Source organism: Corapipo altera, unplaced genomic scaffold, assembly GCF_003945725.1.
Source record: "Corapipo altera isolate COAL_440 unplaced genomic scaffold, ASM394572v1 45, whole genome shotgun sequence".
Lineage (NCBI taxonomy): Eukaryota > Metazoa > Chordata > Aves > Passeriformes > Pipridae > Corapipo > Corapipo altera.
In genome coordinates this window covers 12,076,780-12,091,036 of record NW_020884877.1, presented here as the reverse complement: position 1 = coordinate 12,091,036, position 14,257 = coordinate 12,076,780, and positions in this window count along the sequence as shown.

Below are 14,257 nucleotides of genomic sequence, written 5' to 3'. Positions count from 1 at the left end.
TAGCATAGGGTCCAGCTGTATTACAGTAAAAAAAAAATATAAAAAAAAATCCAACACCAAAAGGCTGAAGCTATTAATCAACCTAGAAAGATCTGGTTAATGTATTGCAAGGTAGGCCTCTGTTGGATGGTGCGTGCCTTTAAATTCTGCAAGCACTTAAAGAAACCCTGCCAAAAAATTTGACACATGTGCAGCCCCAGTCCCCCAGCCCAGACAATATCCATCCTGCCTGCTGCAACCATTGTGGTCCTCTGTAACTGGGCTTTCCTTCCTCACCCTTTGAGGCCCTTCTGACAGGCAGACTGCAAACTTCCCTAGGCAGGACTCCAGCTTTTGCTTGTCGCAGCTGGAATTGCGAGGCAATGTCGCATACTGAAAGCAGCGGGGATGAAGCTGGACGTAAACAACGGGAGTTCCAGTCTTGTGCAATGCAGAGCCAGACATTTGCCCATCGAGCCTTTATTGTCTCTATTTAAACACAGCCAATAGTTGCCTGTTGTATCTTTTTTTTTTTAAATTTTAGATCCCATTAGGCTGATATAAAAATTCCATTGTCAAAGCAATGCTGCATAGTCAAAACCACCCACCACAAATTAGAATGCTAAATTTAGGAATAAAAAGTTTCTCTTAGCACTGAAACCCGGAACCCACACACATAAGCACATATCCTGATCCATGGCTGTAAACTCCAGGGAACAAACGGAATTATTCACTCAGTGATATTGTACATGTACTTGCTCAGGCTGAGAGCAGCACAAAATAGCAAACAGTTGATCGAACAGATGACAGAGTTATGTTTTTAACACCATATTTAAAAATAAAGGTGGTGTGGCTCTGCACACCATAGCTTAAAGAGGGAATTCCTAGAAATGTTTAAAAAAATCCAACAAACATTAGAATTGATCCTGAAGAGTCTTTCAATAATGTAAACTAACACCAAACACCTTCATTTCACTTTAAAACTCTTCAAAGTTATGTAGGCGTGCACACACCTTAGCCACATGTATGTGGAATTCTGTAATGCTTTGCTGACTTTTTAATTCATATATAAGTTCAAAGCTTTGATCACAGTGCTGCTACACTTTCTGTTTGCATTTTTGCAGTCTTTACATTATATTTGGTGACAGAAGACTGAAAATTTCATTAGAGAGAAAAGAATATCATTATTTAGCTTTCATTAAAAACTTGTGTATTTCCATAGATGGTGTAGAGCTTGGATTTTAAAAAAAATGAAGTAGATAATGGGATGTGGTCACTTTCTTCTGCTTAAAAAGTACAACTTCTTTCTGTGAGTATTAGTAACTGCAGTCATTACTGTAAAATGATTACAGATTTATAGAAAAATCTGAGATGGAAGAAAAGCAAAGGTTTTGCTATTTTTTCAAATGTATTTTATTTCTGTATTTTTCAGTAAATATTTATATGAATTACATAGTAGTATCCTCATTGTCTTAATCAGAGGTGATGAATGTAAGGGTATATAAAACATTACAAGGTTTGAATCAGTGAGATAAATATACATTTTAAGACTGTATGGTCTGCACATGCATACAGAACTAGCCAATAATGCACAAACAGAAATACCTATTTTTAGAAACCAATCTTAATTCAAGACAGCCGAGCTAAATCAAGCACTGCTCTACACTATACCTACAACTTTCCCATTCATTTAGACGACTCAAAAGAAAACACTCTTACTGTTTTTCTTTGTAACTTTGCCTTAATACACAGTGTATAGATCCAAAGGCACTGAAGTGCAGTTTACTTACAGAGTTGCTGGAATTTCTTCTAAACTAACTTAATGGTAATTTTTCCCCCTTACTGAGAACAAAGCTCGTTGCTCCCGCTCATATACCGTCTGTTTTTCAGCCAGTTTTTCCCTAAGGGTCCCTCACTGCCCGCTCCCCGCCGGGGCTGCTCCGGCTGCACTTCAGCGGGCAGCAGCCCAGGCTCAAAGACAAGCCAGGCTGAGGCAGCGAGTCGCTATTTTTCATACAGTGGTTGGCCTTGAACATCAGCCTTGCAACATGAGAACCAGCTATCCTCTTCCCCTGAAGAAAACGAAACTTAAAATATTTTCAACCCACAATTTCCGTGTTTTATTACTATTTTATCATCCTCGCTCCCCACTCTCTCCTTCCCTACCCCCACTTGCCCCCCGCCCCGCCTGCGTTAAGTTTCCGACAGCTCTGCCAAGCGGCTCCATGTGACGGCAGCGTGGTCGCTTCCTTCCCGGCCAGCCGCAGGGAAATCCCGGTGGAGCCCCACGGGACGGACATCCCGAGAGGGAGAAGCAACGCCGGGAGAACCTGGCATCGCCACCTCGCCTGCTCCCTCAGTGCCCGCACCCCGCACCCGGGCGCTGCCGGCGCCCAAACCAGTCCGGACACAAGCGCATCCCTTTCCCAGGAGCACGGACAGCCGGCACAGCACGGGGGCAGTGCGGCAGCGGCGGGCAGCCCATCCCGTCCTGTCCCGTCCCGCCCCGTCCCAGCCGCGTGCGGCGGTGCTCGCCCGCTTCCCGTCCCGGCCGTGCCTTCTCCCTGCGCGGCACCGACGGCGATGGAAAGGTTGAACTTACTTGGCTCCTGCGGCGGCCCCCGGAGTCGCGGGGGGCGAGCACTCTCCGCCGCCTCGCTCGCCCCCGGCACTGCACCCCCTGCCCCGGGCGCGGGGGAGCCGCGGCGGCGGCGCGGCCGAAGCCGCCGGGAGCCCGCCCCGCCGCTGCCTGCCCCGCCAGGCGCCTTCCAGCCCGGCTCTACCCGCGTTGTTTTTCCTCGCACCATTTTTTTTAACCTCTTTTTTTTTTTTTTTTTTTTTTGGTGATTTGCAAGAAGACGCCAAAACCCCCGCGCGAGGCTCGTTGCTGGGGGTCGCGGCGCGGGGCCCGCCGCATTCCCGCTCCCACAGCGCCGCCTGGCGGCCCCGCCGCGCCCGTCCCCGCGGCCCGCCGGGAACACGCGGGGATCGCCATAAATGAGCCCCCCGTGACCCATATTCGGTTCAAGTGCAATCTTTATCTTTCTTCCCCCCCCCCTCTTCCTTTTTTTTTTCCCCCCCCCCCCCAACCCCCCGGATCCTCTTTCAAGCCCACTCCACGCTGCCGCGCTATTACATGCTAATTTAATTTTACTATGGACGATATTTTCAGCATTTGCTGAGGACAGTAAATTTTGTAGTTTATGTTATTTCACTTTTTATGACTTTTTAACACTTAATAAAATTTTATTAGAGCACTTTTGTGTTTACAAGGCCACAAAACTCTTGGCAGGTTGTCAGAAGTCCTTTTTATTATGATCCTACTGATATACTGCGAGTAATGAAATAATCATGTCCAGAAATGTATCAAAGGCCAGAGGGATTATCCAATTTAATGGCTCTACAGATGCGCTGTGAGGGATACGGACAGGCAACGCGTCGACAGGCTAAAAGGCATGTGCGAGGCGAAGGCAGCCCTGCTTAATTTCTTTCCCATTGCAGGCTGGTGCTGTGTTGTCCTGGAGGCTCCGGGCTCAGTCAGGTGACTCCCAGAGTTTTCGCGAAAAATGGAATCATTCTGGTGCAAAAAGCTCTTTTCTTTTTATTCTTAGGTGTGCATCTAGCGCTGACGTGCTTGCTCTAGTGTTTCCACTGCTTGCGACACTCAGCGAAACACAATTTATGGAAAACACCCGATGTCATCGTGCCATTGTGCAGCAAACAGTGGCTCTGGGCATTATGGTTTAGTCTTGCAGCCAAAAAATAAATAAATAGAAAAAAGAAAGACCAAAATAAACAAACATTAAAAAAAAATCAGAAGCAAAACAAGCTGGTGAGATCAAATACAAGTGAGAGATTTTAGAGTATTCTGTGTTTTGCTTTTGTCTTAGCAAGGGTAGGGTTGTGGGAGCTCTCTCATTTGTGCATGTGCTCTTCTCCCACAATGGGCTGTTTTTCTTCACTGCTGTGGTGCTATAGCCTAAGATCCTGCAGCTATTTTTAAGGCAATTTCCTTTTATTTTAAATAATTGTTCATTTAACATATGTTGTTAAAGTCATTCTTGCGTCAAAAGGAGGCGATTATACTTCCTGACCCTGAAAGCAAGGTGGGTGGCTTTGTTTTATAATTAAATTTTCTGTGTTCAATTTCATATTTTTCTTTCTCTGCTGTTTCCTAAAGGCCATGCCAAAAAACATTAAAGGTAGCAATAACATCAGGAACACTTCAATGCCAGTTTTATCTCTTTAACACAAATTGTTCCAAACTTTCAAGCTTCACAGGGATACTAGAAAGATATTCTTTCACAATTTTACAATTAATTGTTTAATTCCCTGTGATTCTAACCCTACCCCATTGAAGTCTGCAAAAAAAACATATCTCATAATTTCCAAAGTAGGAGGAGGACTTTTTTCCTCCAGCACAAACATGTACCATATTCTAAGGTATTTCGTGCTACTGCCAATAGGGATTTCTATTAAAGAAAACAGACACTATCTGTGTAGTTTTAAAATATGCTTGAATAATTTCAAGGACTTTAGAAATGGACCTGAAGACAAGTGATCAAAGAATTTATCTTCAAAATCATTACAATATATTAATGGACCACATGTTTGTATATTTATTCATATTGTGAATCTGCCTCATTCTGGAAGACTGCCTCCAAAATCAGTGGGGCTTCCGGAGGAGTTAAAGTAACATACAATGTTTGTAAATATGCCAGAATCTGGCCCAGGAGAAGTAATATAAATCATTAAATGCAGTTTAGCTTCAGGACAGAAGTTTTGTTTTTCCAGAACAATATCATCTACTGTAAATCACATTTTTACAGGTCAAGGTCAATTTAAACTTCTTAAACCTTTAACAGCAATCAAACTGGAAACCTGCAGGATGAAATGATGTAGTAAAAGAAGTGATGGACTGGAAACTGTTAACTTTGTAAGAGGAGTGGTTGCTATTGTTCTTTTGAGAGAAAGGGCAAACTTGGAAATACTTTGAGTATAAATATGTAAACATGCCACACATTATTTAATCAATGAAGCATCTAACTAATTTAACCCTTTCCCAGGGGCTTAAGATTTTCCTGGAACATCAGAAAAGGCCTGAGAAAGCTGTTCCCACCAGAAGCAGAGAGGCAGGATTTAGTAACTGGGCCTGGGCTGGTGCCTACAGGAGGTGTGCAAGGCTGACAAGATAGTCCTGGCTGAAAGAGAGCAACCTTGGTGGAATAATTTAAGGGAGCAGCATGACTAGGGGCGGCCCTGCCCCCAGCATGCACCAATGTCACCCCCAGGAGAGGTCCCTCAGACCCCAACAGGCACTGTCAGGGCAGTTATGTGAGTTGAGACCCTCCCCTCCACCAAGGATGGTCAGCAGATGGTACATGAGGAACGTTGGCCAATGGAGAAACCTGTGGATGTTCTGTTCCTATATTTACACATTAACCCCTGTTTATGGCCCAGTCATTCTCTTCAACAGCCCATCAAGCAGGTGCACCAGTGAAATGCAGCATACTCGTGGCACACAGTACATTGCCAAATCTACTGATGCTCTGGTGAATGTGAGAAGATACATATTAATCATTTTAATGGGTATAACCCTACACCTATTCAAGTCAGTGGAAATTATGCCATTGTTCACAATGAGACTAAAAGTGCAATCATGACTAATTAGTTATTAATAGGTAGTTACCTACAAACTTTGTAATGACATCAAGGCACAAAGCTGGTATGCTATAGAGTGATGTATGAACAATAGTAGTTTAACAATTTATTTACATGCAACATGCCAACACCATGAAAATCAACCCAGAAGTCTTTAACTAAAGAGGAGAAGATGTTCTGTAAAAGCTGTTTGTGTCTTAGCCACAGAACTCCTATGGATAACAGTGGGATTTGTGCAGCTAAATCCCATTCAATTTTCTGAAAACAAATTTGAGGTTTCTGAAACCAGAAAGCTGAGTACACTATCTTCTGAAATCTATTAAAGGGACCTCAATCAGGTCTTTAATTTTTCTTTTTGCAAAACTGCTGACAAAACAAGCAATAGGTACTTTTTTGGGCTGTTTATTGCTTTTATTTTTTGATTGGCAAATCGCTTGTTGAAAGCTGCCATTTCCCAAATCAGGAGAAAATGTAACAAAAATTAAGGGTCCCTCAAAGCAATGAAAACATTTCCAGGGCGTTTGGTTGTTATTACTTGAGAAGGAAGACCTGGTTCCTATAGATTAGATATTAACATACTCCCCTGGTATTCAGGAGACAATAAGACAATGCCTTCTCTGTAAACTAGAGCGCGGACTGGAGCCCACATCTGCCACATCCCAAATGAGTGCCTAATGCCTAGGTGATGGGGTCTTTCAAGATAGGTCTTCCAGTGAGGCCCCTCCAGGGAGCTCATAGGAAGAGAGAAAACAACAGCAAAGTTTAATTAACCTGTCTCATGAATTTTTAATAAAATTCCTGAAGTTTGGGGAGTTGTGGCTTCTGAGAAAGGCTGGAGCTCCTGGCTAGGTCATTCAAATTGAGAAAAACACACATTCCTATCAAAACTCTATCCTTTTCTTTCCCATGTAGTTATCTGCTGCAAAGATTGCTATGCTGCAGATGTATAAAAGAATAAAAGTACATGAAGATAATGATATAAACTTAAAATATATAAAAATAAGACAGTTGAAGTGCTACCTATATTGTAGTTTTATTATCGTTTAATGGACATACGCCAATGAGTATTGCACCTCTGTGTCCAAACTGATAGATGTACCCTATAAAAGCTTTCCTCAGAAGAAAGTCAGATAAGTCAAACTCAGTAGAAAAATAGCCGTACTTTCTGCAGCTATAGATTATTCAATCAATGAAAGTCCTATCTAACTCAATACTACCCACATCCTTGGGTTTACTTTCTGAACTCTCATCTGAAGTACAAACTGGCTTCCCCAGTTTCCTCTGATGAGTGCAGTAACTTGGAAAGCCCAGAAACCCTTCTTGGGAAGTAAGCAGCAGGTCCAGACCATGGGTTTTGTAGCATTTACAATTCTTGAAACAGAGCTTGGGATTTGCTTTCTTGCTTAGGAACTTAGTTATTTTTTATAATGCAATGTCATTTAAGTTCTTAAGCTGAGTGGTAGTTATGCAATCATTTACTGTTTTTCTATTATTTTAGCTTAGTCCCATTTTTCTTCTCCTTTATTTTCACTCCATATATATATATATTTATATATATACATGTCTCTATAATTATTAGGTCTCAAGAAAATGTTAGAATTTCTTTTACTGTCTCTTTCCTGGCAACTTAGAGACAATTTTACTAATGATAATCATAGCAATAGAGAAACAGAGTCTAACATGACCATCTTGAAACATCCAACTCAGAATAACTACGAGGAATCCAAGGTACAATTCTTAGCTGGAGGAATTATAATCAGCAAACACAACTGGGAAGTGAACTTCCCACCTTATACTGGAAAATCCTACAAACTTCTGTACTTATCCTGCTGACTTTTTACTGATTAGGGGCTGTTATGTTATTTAACACCCCTGTATCTACCCTGTGCCTTCTGCACATGAAGCATGGGCACAAGCAAAAAACATGGCAAGGGTGCTCCCAGAGCCACTGGGAAATCTCTGGCTGCCCGGGTGCTGCTGTGGTTACTCTCACAGGGCAGCACCTTGCAACTTGCTGAGGACAGGATTATCTTTATAACCAATTTCCAGAGGAGAAACTGTCTTGAAGGTATTTAGGTCCCTAGGGAAATCCCTCTAGCTGCTCTGTTCGCACAGAATCTGCATGATTTCTATTTCATCTTTACTTGCCTGAAATATCCTGGTGAGTTTAAATGATATCTCCAAGGTTTTGCAGATTTGAGTGGCAAATGAGGAAGATGAATTTGTGCCCCTCAGGTAACCAGATTATCCCTTGAGCACAGATGGTAAGGCATCATGAAATCTCTGTCAGCAAACCACCCTCACCTTCCTGTGTAAAACATGGTGTGGCAGGGAATAATCCCCTATGGAAAGGATACGTAACACCCGAGTCTCACGGGCAAGTGGGTGCCAGGAGCAGCTATGGCAGGGGAATTAATCTGGGGTGTCACATGTGGCCCAGCATGATACCGGTGTCAAGGAGTTAAAGCATTCAGGAGCAGCAGCTGCTCAGCAGGCCACGCATGGGAAAGCCTGGGCCAATGGCTTTCCTCTCCCTTTTGCTCTGGGGTGGAGAGGAAGCTCCGTTTTCCTCTGGGTGGCTGGGGACAATTTCAACTATTATCTTTTTGACTCAAATTCTGCCTTTAAGAGAGCATTACAGAGACTGTCTGCAGCCCACCCTGGCCTCTCAGACCACATTGCTTCTCCCTCTCTCCTTGCATAGTCCCAGCCATGCTGCTGGGAAGTTTGCAGGGAAGAGGGAGGGTTAATACAACTTGAATGCTTTCTTCTCTCTCTTGATCTGTGTGTATTGCTTTCCTGATGCACTCTGAGGCAAAGGTGAGGAGATATTTATATCTCCCATGTCAATGAGAATTACCAGGATCTTAAAATACCATTTAGAAGTACTGAAACAATGAACATGTTACACTGGTAGTAGCTCTTTAAAGGTTTCTCATATAAATAAAGACTGTCTCCAAGAAGAGTCCCATACATAATATTACACAGTAATCATTAGCTTTAAAAATTATTACAAACAAAATAAAATTCAACACAGATGGATTTGGGCTATGTGGCCATTCAAAGCTTATTAAAATGACAAACTTGAAGAAGCTGGAATGCTTAAAACTCAGCACTTGTTCATGTGCTAGTTTGATTTAAAGAAGACTCCAGAGGCTTTCTTGAATTACATATGATCATATGTTATATTCTCATGAATTATTCCCCAGACTTCAATGCTGGCCAAATATCACCAAGACTAGGCCCCAGGTCCCTCCCTCTGTGTGATCTGGCTTGTCACAGAAGATTCAAACCTGACAGTCTTTCCTCTCACATCCATACTCTTGGCAACTCTTTATTTCCCATGGCGAATTCTAGGGCCCTGTCTTCACTCACACTTAAAAAAAGATGTGGTTTGCAATGCTCTAACACTTCTACTAATGCAGCAGTTTCTTGGGATGTAGCATAAGTTTGGGGCCTTTTCTCTTGGTTTGAAGGCGTGTTAGGGCATGTCTGCACTGCAGCCTGTTCAGTGCAGTCCTGCAGCAGTGCCTGAGCTGATGCCCCCTGCCCAGTCTCGATGCTATGGCTCCTCTACAGGGCAATGCCACTCCTGCTGTGTGAATGTGGTGATGTCCAAATAAGCAGTGCCTGTTGTGGGAATGAGAGACAAACAGGAGGGATAGAGAGCCAGAAGGGGAATGAAAGCTACAAAGAAGGGTTTTGGTCTTCCTTCACCACAAAGTCTATAAAGGAAGTCTAGCTCAAATAATGTGCAGGGGTCTGGTCAGTTTTTAAACTAGTTGAAATGAGTCTTCTGTGAGCAGAAGTTTTATCAATTCATCCAGCAGGACAACTTTGCACATCAGGTTGCTATGATTTAAGTGACACCCTTTTTATCACAATGACATTGAACCAACCTGAAAAATGTTTCAAGATACTAAATCCTTCAAGCTTGATATTTGGAATGGAGTCCTCTTTCAAAATTGGAATTTTCCCATCATTGATGACATCTTTGTATTATGGAGTCTCTTATCTTTCAGTCTAATAATATTGCACAGACCTGTCTTTGTGATGCACTGAAGACCTGTGATAAAGTGATGCAGTGAATTTTCTTACTGCGATGTAAGAAAGAAATGCATCCTGCACAGCTTCTGTTCTTTTTTTTCCCCATAAATTCTATAAATCCTACTACAAAACAGAAAATAATTCGAACCAGATAAACTTTTTATCAGGTATTTTAAAGACAGTGACAATATCGCAGGATGAAGGTGATCATAAAGGCATATCAAATATAATACTTACTTTTAAAGTGTCTGAATAATTAAATTATGTTTTGTTCACGTTATTCCCATGTAGGCTAACATTATGTTATGGTGATTGTATGTCAGTTTAACAGCACATTCTTTTAAAAATATCAGCAGAACCAGGCAGGACCTGAACCACTGCCCATGGAAAATCAATGACACTTTTAAAGCCTCTTAGTTGATTGGTCTCATAGTAAATATTAGTAAGGGATATGAAGATAAGTGCTGCTTTCCTGAAAGCTTTGTACAGTTCTCTGTGTACTCCTTGTGTAAACCTGTTCTTACCAAGTCAGTAGGTCTGTTTACATGCCTCACGTGAGATACACAAAGTAGGATGCTCTGTGAAGAGAGAGATCTCTAAAAATTCCTACAAGTACTATAAGAAACATACATTGACATCAAAGCAGCACCTCTTGTACTTAATAATCAATTCAGACTGTGGAGAGAGAAGACGGTCCATTTTTAGTGTTAGTCCATTTAAAAATGTTTTTAGTTGGTAATACACCTGGGGGGATCACCCTGTATTATAGATCTTACTGGAAATGCTCCAGATGTATAATTTAATCAAAATATCAAATATCTTTCACTACAGTCCAGTTAGCCTCTCTAAACTGAATGATTGCTTAGGAGACTTTCCTCACAAGATGAACTTCTGGTAGTGGATATATAAACACACTTTGTGGTCTGAGCCTTTTTCCACTAACTTACTTTGGTTTTGGTGCAGTTAAAAATAAGAGAGGGGAGGGTGGAAGGGTCAGCTGCTTTCCGACATCTAAAATCTTTATCAGTACCAGCAACCCCTCTGCTGGTGTCAGTGATTTGTGGTATTGTTGTTTATCTGTGTATCACTCACTCGGACGCAGTGTTTAGATCCAAAGGTCTCAAGACCATTTGCAATCTCTTCCAGGCTTGCTGTACCAGACAGAGCAGACATCTGGCTGTCAGTTATAATTGCATCCTGAACCAGAAGTTGTTTTTAAATACTTCTGATTCCCTTTGAACACCGAGCTGTGATGCACAACAGTTTCAAGCCATTACTGCAAGAAGCAAAGTCAATCCATGACTTTAGTCGAGTTTGAAACAAGATTTATGAGAGATGGTGGGGAGAGGGGCCATTTTACAAAAGGGTGGCTGTTTGAGCCTGCTTGGGTTTTAATGATACAGCAGTTTCCTTTCCAGCCCGTACAACTTATTCTTTGAATGCTGACAGAAATAGTCAGAAATATATTTGTGGTGTTGCCATGTTTACTGTTTCCTGTTGTCTTTCTTTGGAAGTATTTTAACAGAAATTAGGACTTCACATAAAAACCCCACAGGCTCTTGGATGAAAGGATTAACTATTACGCTTCCTTCTCACTCTAACATGGTGGACTGTGATTTAAACCCTACAGACTCATGACAGGATATGATGCCAATTAAAAGCACGAAACCTAATTTTTTGACAGAATAATCACATAATCCCCTTTCTATTATCTGGCTAAAGGATTATTGACAGCACCTTTATTTTTCAGCCCAAATCTTGGATTTATTAGGCTAACAAACTACTCTTGTTTAAATTATACAGGCCAATGAATATTGTTGAATGTCCAGGCGCAGGACTGCATTCAATATTGTAAAGGGATGTTTTTCCCCTGGTAATTGTCACACTGGGTCAAGAATGCACAGAAATGTAAGTGGACAGCTGGTTTTGGTTGAAAGCAGAGCTCTGATTTGCTGTTTAATACCAAATCAATTATAAAGTAATTTAATAACAAATCTTATAAAGTAAAACACTGCAGTAAAAAATTCAGCTGGAATTTCTTCTGAGATCTGAATTCAGTTTTCATGGAATACATAGGAAGTTCAATGAAAAAATGTTACTGGAATATACAAAACAAAGAGGTTCAGCTCTGCCTCTCTGAGTTGCCAATCGTGATTGCTTGAGCCCAAAAGTGATCTTGTCAAGATAAGACTTCTGGTGAGATAGACTATGCTGTTGCACTGGTGGAAGTGGACTATCCCTCCCTGCTTTGACACTGGATCTGACACCAGTGAAGAGTCTCAGGGCCAGTATTTTCCATTCAGTTCAGCGCCCGGTGAACTATTATCTATTGTACATATAGGTTTTCCCTAGAAAAGTTTCACATTTACATGCATTTTGTGCAGCTGTGTCTGAAATAAGGAGGAATCTCTCTTTCTCTCTTTCTGCCACATATATGCTCACATAAACTGGAGCCTGCCATTTCCCTAATCACTAAAATCCCTTCTCCCCACGTGTAAGTTGTTAACCTTCATTACATCCCTAGGGAGACATACACTAAGCAGAGGCCTGTTAAAATGAAAATAACCATCCCTCCAAATTGCCAAATCATCGTATTAAAAAGTCCCCTTCTTATAAAGCAGGGTTTATCATTTGCAGTACCAGGCTAATTTCTGCTAAGAATTGAATGTAATTATTTCTGCAGTTTTATTTTAAAAAATATTTAATTGGCTTCTGCAGCAACACAGCAGCACATATTGTGTTAAATCTGGCTAAAGTTACGTGTTTTAAGATGAAGATATGCCTTACTGTTATTAGAAAATTCATATGGAGGGTGGTCTCACATGTATATATACATTGTTTTCTTTGAGCTTCAAGGTTAATTTTTACCCTGCGTGTTTTCCAGATGCACATAGGATTTTCCCCTCATTTCCTGTCTCATTCCTAATCTAAAATCTATTGCCATTTCATAATAATTAAAAAAAGAGCAAGGCTGTTGAGTGAGCAGAGGAACTCCGGTGCTGTCGGGTGTGCTGGCCGTTCTGAACCACCATTTTCTTGCTGTTACATGTGGACTGCAAAATGGTGGTTCCTATGATTTTGATGAACAGGGACCTGCATTACACTCATCGTGCTCGCTCATTGTGTGGTCATGAAAAATGCCCTCACCCCGGCTAAAAAAAGGCCATCTTCTCTCGCCGGTGCTTGCCTTTGTGCCTGCTTCCCCGTGCTTTCACAGCCCTCGGTCGCCTCAGGACTGCTTGTAATTCCTCTGTAAGACCTACAAAGCCACTAAATGCTAATTTCTAATTTAGAGTTTCTCAGGAGTATCCACGGTGCTGTGTGCATGACGTACAACCCAAATGCTAAGAGGACAAAATCACAGTAATTTTGTGTCTTGTGTGTTTATTAATAGAGGACCAAATGTCACACAGGTCTCAGGACCAGTTTGTACAGAGAATGAATGTTTTGCTTGTGAATAAATGGTCCCTCCAGATCAAGGTTGAGGTCATTGGCAAGATCTAGGCATAAGCTCATTCTTAAGATATGTGCATATGCGAATAAAGGAATTTATACTTTGACTGTCAGTATTGGTCTTCCATAAGAGATGTATTCAGCCTCAATTTTTTTAAACAGTTAGATACAAACAGTTTATTCCACACTTCAGCATAAATATGTTACTGGCAAAATAGCAGCCAAAGCAGGTGGTGACCTTGGGCTACCACCAGCTAGCTATCAGGGAGCACCACAAGAGAGGGTAACGGAAATGCTAACGAAATGGAAATTGCTTGTGATTACCCACAGCAGGATGAGCATCCTCTTTTGCCAGTGAAGAAACAATTTCCTTTCACCCAGGTACGCAGCTACTGTAGCACGTTAGAGAAAGCAGCTTCACAGCGTGCGGGTAACCAGGGATGGTACACAAGTACACTTGCAGCTGAGAATCTATGTGTAGTTTCCCCCATATAAAATAGATCCACAGCAACTGTATTTATGGTCTGCACAACGATATTATTTTTCTCTCTTTGGATTGTAAGGGTTGTAAATAGAAAAAAGAAATGACTAAGCTATTAAATCTAGGAATAACAAGGCTCTTAAAGCCGGGTTTATTGTACTGGGGTAGGTAAAAGCTTTACGTTTTTTGATATGCGGGTGTTAAATATCCTGTCTGCGCCAGGATTCCCGCTCAAGTGTTATTTATTTCTCTGAATCTCTGGGAAAAGAGGAGCGGGCAGATGTCCTTAAACTGCGGGCACCACCTGGCGGCTGCGCGGGCCGGGCCGGGGATGGGGCCGGGGCTCGGGATCCCTCCGGGTCCTCGCCGCCCGCAGCCCCCGCGCGGGCGGAGGTGGGCTTGTATTGTGAAGAAAATGAAATGAAACGGTCCCTAGTGTTTTGATTTTACTGACTTCTAAGCGCTCAAGCCAAGTGTTATCCAATTTTCCCCATACAATCTGTTTGGAGAGCTAGCAGTGCATTTCAAAATGGCTTATTTTGATGACATGGTCATAATTCTAAATAATTTGATTTCCAAATATACACATCATATGGTGGTCTTGCCAGAAAATCGTTCTATTGAAAGACTTCTGTC